The sequence below is a fragment of the Cebidichthys violaceus genome, unplaced genomic scaffold (assembly GCF_023349555.1).
Source record: "Cebidichthys violaceus isolate CVI_PGR_0920_01 unplaced genomic scaffold, fCebVio1.0.p SCAF_96, whole genome shotgun sequence".
NCBI lineage: Eukaryota > Metazoa > Chordata > Actinopteri > Perciformes > Stichaeidae > Cebidichthys > Cebidichthys violaceus.
The window spans coordinates 7,043-14,084 of NW_027176982.1; positions in this window are offsets into that span (position 1 = coordinate 7,043).

Consider the following 7,042-nt stretch of genomic DNA (forward strand, 5'->3'; position numbering starts at 1 on the left):
TTCTGCAATGTGCCGGATCAGCCGGTTTACATTGCTAATGGCGACTAGGAGGGGGGGGGGGGGGGGGGGGCATTCTCATTCCTGTCTGTTCGCACCACGCTACACTGCTGAGGAGCACAAAGGTCAGAACCAGGGAGCGATCCCTTTGTGAGGCCAGGTTAGAGAGAAAACCTCACTTCCTACTAACGCCGCTGTAACACGTCGGCCGCTATCATCCCGTCGTTACCACAGGAACGTTTCTTGGATCCTGGGAACCTTTAGAACCTTCATTTTGACACTTTTTGTCTGATTTCAATGATTGGCCTGGTTTACACTGAAGGTGTTTACACCATTCTCCCTCCCAACTTGTCAAGTACTGCCGCTGACCAACTAGGTAGCCCTCAAAAGCATTCGTTTTCATCATTGTAGGGACGTCTTGTTAACATATGCATGGTGTCCTTTCAAAATAAAACCTCCTCTGTCTTCACAGGAAGTTAGGTTAAGGCAACGAAACTGTTTAGGTAGTCAGCAAAAAAACGAAGTACCCGACACGTAAACTTTGGTAGCAATTTTTATTAATTAAAACATTTAAATTTAATTATAATAATTCTCTGGAGGTTCAAATTGCTGGGGTCAAAATAGACCCCAGGATAAAAGGTGTTAGTACATTTGAAGGTAACCGGAGGGTTAAATGTTTCATAAATGAATGTTGACATGTTTTATACGTCAGTAATGAGTTGGAATAACGTTGACTAAAGAGTTGAAACACAGAGGCGGGTGATAATTTATACTTTATACTTTATAAACAGTCAAGCCAGACGGGGGTCAACAGGTGTGATTATGTGCTGCTATTTACAGGGTGTGCTTTTATGTAAACAAGGTTCTATTGGCCCTGAATTCCAAAACGAGGGGGGAAACATGTGGTAATGGGTTAGACTAAAGTAAGACTAAAAGGTATAAAAAGGAATTGACAAAAACTAAACATTTTCGTCTAATTATCGGTACAATTTGAGTGTTTTTGTGTGAAAAGGAAGAGTGTCTGCGTGTTGTCGTCACGTATCGCTGCACTAAGATGGACTCTCTTCCAGTTATTCCCAATTTGTTAAAGCTCACTGATTTTCATCTTCTTTCCGCCACATGAACACCTTTTTTTTTTTTTTTTTTTCCATGAGCCATTTTAACAAGCCACTGACCTTCTCTGTGTTTTGATTGTAGGAACCAGGATCATTTAGTTCCCCGTTAGCGGCGGCGGCGGTGCTTTCCTCTGACCCAGAAGCGATTGCCGTCATTTCTAATGAGTTTGGTGTCTATTGATGAGCCGTAAGAAGTCACGACTGATCTTTCAGACGGAGGAAATGTTGAGTCTACCGGTGGATCGCCGGAGGCTGATTCACTCACTTTGAATTTCCTTTTTACACTAATTATTTGTGCTAGTTTAAACAGCGTTCAACTGAACACACACTTGTGTTACGGATTGCTGGAAAGCGCTAACCGTAATTTAATAAGACTACTTAAGGTTACAGGAGTCGGACAAGTCTGTTCATGTCACCTGTGGTACGTTTTACACCAAGGCGGCATGTTTTTAGGGTTGATTTTAGGGCAGCACCGCGAGGCTGTTGGCTCAAATGTTTTATTTAGTACCTTTAAATGGCACAATAGTGGAGAAGCAGCTCTTAGAACGCTGCTAGAAGTAATGAAGCACCGATGCCGGCTGTCTCGATGCAGATATGTGAGCCTAAATAACCTTCAAACACCTCTCCGTGTTTCGTTTACGCTCACCAATTACAACATGTGCTGAGCAGCAGTTAAGACAATACGCGTTTGGCCCCGTGATGTTTCCATGGGTGTGAAAACTGACACCGTTTGAACTCATCTGCATAATTGGCAGGGTGATTTAGGTGCAAACAGCAACAGGAATGCACTTTAAAAACACAGAGTCCTTCCTGTTTCATTCATTAGCATAAAACAACGTTGTCTTGACTCCATTGTCGTCGTCTACTTTAAGACTTCCGTGATCGCTACGACAACTCAAATATGTAAAAAAGCCGAGAGTTAGGTCAACCGTGCCAACGAGATCGCTTTGTTGTGTTAGTTTCAGGGCGCTGCCTGTTCACTTTATTAAGTGGACACAGGGGGGCGGAGCCTGTTGGGTAAAGAGAGTTACGAAACAGACTCGTTTTTGCAGTTGAATTCTTTAGAAATTCACTTGGAAGTAACATCGGAATGCATAAAAACGGATTCATCCGTTAAGTCGGGCACTGGACGTGCACCAGCCACTGTCAGAAAAAGGGGGAATCCATTGAAATCTCTTGTAGCATTGGATCGATAATAAGGAAGGTGTTGTGGAGATGCGGTTTTAACGCTAACAGGAATGTGCAAGAAGGGACTTCAACTCCACGAGTTTAGATCCTCGGCGCTTCCTTGTTCTTTGGGGTTTTGCACCGCGTCTCCTTTAGGTCTCTCCTTTAGCGCCTCAGGGTTCACACTCGTAAGAAGGTATTCCACATTTCCAGTGTGACTTAGCGTTCCCTCTAAAAGGGTTTGGACACTTTGCTCTCTGAGTGGGAACCTTCCATTCACAGAGCAGCCCCATTAACTGGCTTTTCATCCCAGTTGGAGCAGCAACACACACACACACACACACACACACACACACACACACTTTTTTTCCCTCAGGCTTTCATGAACAGACACATCTGAATAAAGCTTCGTCAACAACACCCACGTGGACCGTTTGTGTAACCAAACTGTCACGTCTGTGATTATACACCGATGGGTTGTTTCTGCACGCTGACGACGAACACACACAATTTGAATAGAAAAGATGAAAAAACCCAGGAATGATAGAAACAGTCATGCACATAATGGCCCCCCCCAAAAAAAGATATTTGAATAGTTCAAACTTATGTGTCGATACGTCCCTCTTGGCTCATTAGTGAGTGTGTGTTGCAGTGGGTGCACGTAGGTATTTAGGTGTCACACTGCGTGGCTTTTAGTTACATAAAGCTCTTTTCAAACATCCAGGTTTCTTTGTAGCGCTCTCAGCTCCATCCCATGCAAACAAACAAGGCACACAGAGGACTGCGCGATCCAGACGGGCAGCTTCGATTGGATAACAGCTTACATAACCATCGCTGCCTGGGAAGAGCGCAGCAGAGGGTACGAGGCAAAAGACAGCCCGTGTCATCCGAATGAGCCGGGTTAGCTGGAACCGGTATTTCAGGCCGATCCGGCAGGCTGCCGGGCTCCCGGCTCGCGTTACATCTTGTGTACTGCTGCGCTGCTGTTGCAGGGCTATTGTCTCTCTAAGGAGCTGCATTCAGCCCATTGTCAGACATGTACAATGATCTGTGTTATCAGAGACACTAGCCGACACACGGGGATTAAAAAAAACGCTGATATGGCAGCTTGTTGACAACCAAGGGGGGGTAAATGCTGTGTCAACATGAGAGCTGAGGATCTGCCTCATTTTCATTCATCAAGACGTAAATGTTCCTCTGAGGATGTTGTGTTTTCTTGAAACCAGCGCAATGGAACAACATGTGCAACGAATGTCAACATGCAAACTCTAAAAGAATGAATAAATAAACAACAGGTATATGATATCAAATTATAGCCCAACAAACGCTTAAAACAAAGTGTGTTTGAGGTTGGTATTTTTTATATTAGATATAGCATTACACTATTTTAAATAATTCAAAATTGATGCAGCAGATTCTTCTTCCGCACGTTTCTTTTTATGTAAATATAATCATTTATTTCCTTCATTTTAATTGTGTGTTTTTATGCAAACAAACTCTATAAATGACAATAACAAAGTAATAGGATCACATTTTTCTTGGTTAACGTTGACGTCGTTGTTAAAAATACTTTGTGGGACATTCTGGGACAAGCCTTGCTGTAAATTATAGTATTTAGAAAGAAAATCAAAATGGGCAAAAATCTCCAAACAAATTGGAATCAGTGCATCTTAACGAAAACCTCAGAGATGCATTTTTAAAATGCAAAAAGGGAGGACCAACCAGTGTGAAACCTGTAGATAATCAGGGCTGTTATTTTGGGATGAGGGGGTGAATGGATTTATATTAAACATAAAAGTGTTATGTAATGACACACAACGCTACCAGATGGGCTGCCGGTGAAGCGGTGCGGTAAGAGGTGGCGCTGAGATGACAGGATAACAAAAGAGTCACAAGTTTTTAATACATTTCTCCTCACGTCTTTGTGTCAGAACAAAGACGTCTCTGAGCTTCTGACGGCAGCCTTCAATAAATCACCTCATGTTCGTGATTGAATTCCTCGTTAGTGAACATGACATGGAGTCTTTTTTTTTTTTTTCTTTTTTTCTCTGCGTATAGAAATCCACATTAAGGCGGTCCTGAATCCTGCTCTGCACTAGTGTGCAACCTTTCAATGCACACCACGGGGGAACCGAAGATACGGGGACAGTCTCCGGGGACATGGTTGCAGGTTGAGAAGGCTTTTAGTGTCGGTCCGTCAGTCGGGTCCGTCTCTGATTACCATGAACTTTAGTGGGCCCAACAACGTTCCCAAGTCACCAGAGGACCGACGGCTAGAGTGGCTCTCTCACCTTTCCTCGCAGAGCTGCCATCAGTTGTAAAAGTGTGATGAACTCATCTCCGACTCGTTCAAAGGTCTCAGATGCCTTTTTCCTTTTTTTAGTTTAATGATAAAGCGCTTCGAGGGCTTGGAAGACTAGAAAGGTGCGATAAGAGTCTGTGTCCATTTACCACTGGTTCAGCATCGGGTTAGTTAGGGAGCTGTTCCAGATGTTCTGACCACTGGACGACCAGGAATAGGCCCGAGTTAAGCATCACCATGGGTTTGTTTTCATTATGTTTTTTTAGCCACACTAAGGGATGAAATGCATGGTGCCCAGAGGATGAACCCTATTGCTACTGCTAACATGCTAAACTAAGAGAGGGTGCATGTAGTGAACATTACACCTTCTGAACATCAACATGCTACCATTATCACTAGCATTGTCAAAGAAAAGGCAATTTAATACATATTCTAAGCGACTGATGGATCCACAATCTCCATTTTTTTGGACATTGTCTAATGTTGCCAGATTTGACAAACACCAAGCAGGACGCAATCATAGCCACACATACTGTGTCACAAAAAACAACAACTCATGTTTAGCAGGAATTATGTTCTGTGCAAAATGGGACTGTCCTCCCCCCCCCAAAAAAAACACAACAGCACCAGTCCTTTCAGGGAAAATCCCCCAAAAAGCATGTTTACGTTCAAGTGACAGCGCCCTCTAGTGGCCACATTGTGACTGCTGTCCATCGTGAGTACAGGAAGAAGCGGTTTGACGTTGAGAAAGAGACACAAATTCCGCACACTGTTTTTTTTTTTTGTGTGTGTTTCCTACCAAACAGTAAATGACCAAATGGTTATTCCTGTCACCATGATGTCATCATGAGTCCCATGAGGAAGACATTTCATCCCAAACCACAATGTTTTTCCTGTAACTTAAACAAGTTGTTTTTAACCAACCTTTAACCATAAAAACATCACGTCATAAAAATGCTGATTTGCAATGGAAACAAATCATGTTGTCCTGTTGATAGTGGTTCAATTGCGTAGATGAGGTCAGGTTGGTTATTAATGGTTGGAGGTTTCCATTCTTGGCTGTTATTTTAATTTTCTTTTTTGGGGCCAAAATTGTACCAGTTTTAGTCTTTTATCATCTCATTTGATTACATTTTGCGAAACGTCTTTTCTTTAAAAGCTTTAGAAACAGAAGGTCATCACCGGGACGAGGAGAAGTGGAAGCAGTCACATTAGCTCCACTTCAACATCATCATTTGCTCAATAAAAGCTTCGCCTGTGTCGACGGAGAAAAGCCCCGCTGAGGCTCCAGCGAGGGCCCAAACCCATGCTAATGACTGGAACAATCATCTGCAGTCAGATGGTGTTGTCTTTGTCCCCTCGCTGACACTTCTCCCTCTGTCCTCCTCCACTCGGCCCCGCCCTTCATCTCAATCCCTCTTTGTGTTCCTTAACCACTCACAGTTTGTACTGTGTGTGTTGAAGAGACCTTCTGTCTGTTTGATAAAGGAGGAGGGCAGGGGAGGGGGGGGGGGGGGGGGCAAACAGAGATGCATCACTACAGTGTGACAAATTACAAGGAAATGCAGAAGCAGGACCAAAAAAAAAAAAAAAACTAGCTAAAACCAGCTGCAGTGTCCTTCAGCCATGTCCAGGTGATGTAGATATTGGATTGGCCATGTGTCCCTGAGGCATCTGCAGTGGATAAAAACACATTTTCTTTTGTGGAAACTTAATTGCTGCATGGATTACAGTGTCTTCAGTGCGGCAAAGCTTCTTTATTACGTTAGGAAGTGTGACGTCTTTGCTGTAGAAGAGGTTGGCGTGGATGATGGGCGTACAGAGCACGAGACTCTGACTCTGACTCTGTCCCACAGGTCCACTGGTCGGACTCCCGACGCTCCAGGCAGCGTCCTGACGCACAACGCACTCATTCGTGTCTGTAGGAGCTTCCAACTGACTCCAATGCAAGCCTGCCTGCGCCATTATTAGAAGCTCAGAGCAAATTACGTAGTGTTATAGCGAGGAGTCCACTCAGTGTGTGTGTGTGTGTGTGTGTGTGGGTGCCGGATGGATCATTATGTCACTTGACGCTGTGCCACTGAGTCACATGCATGCTCTTACATCTGCGTTACAAGCGTACTTTGGCTATTTTTTTAAAAGCCAAACCCTGACGTTTTTCCCTATTTGGTTTTGTTGCCTAATAAGCCAAAAACCGCCACTGTTTCACAACGTTAACCTTAAGTTACAGCGGTAACCATCCATTCATGCATGTCGATGCTATTGTACCCGAAAGGCATTGTGGGGATGTCAGGGCAAAATGTGACAAGTAGGGATGAGAGCAAAAATACTTGGGAATAGAATTGGTTCCATTAAGGGCCGACACATTGATCAAGTGGTGGCAATAAATGACGTGCGGTCAAGATTTAGTCCATTTTTGATCAACAAGCACGATGTCTACTGTACTGCAGGGAAGAACTCT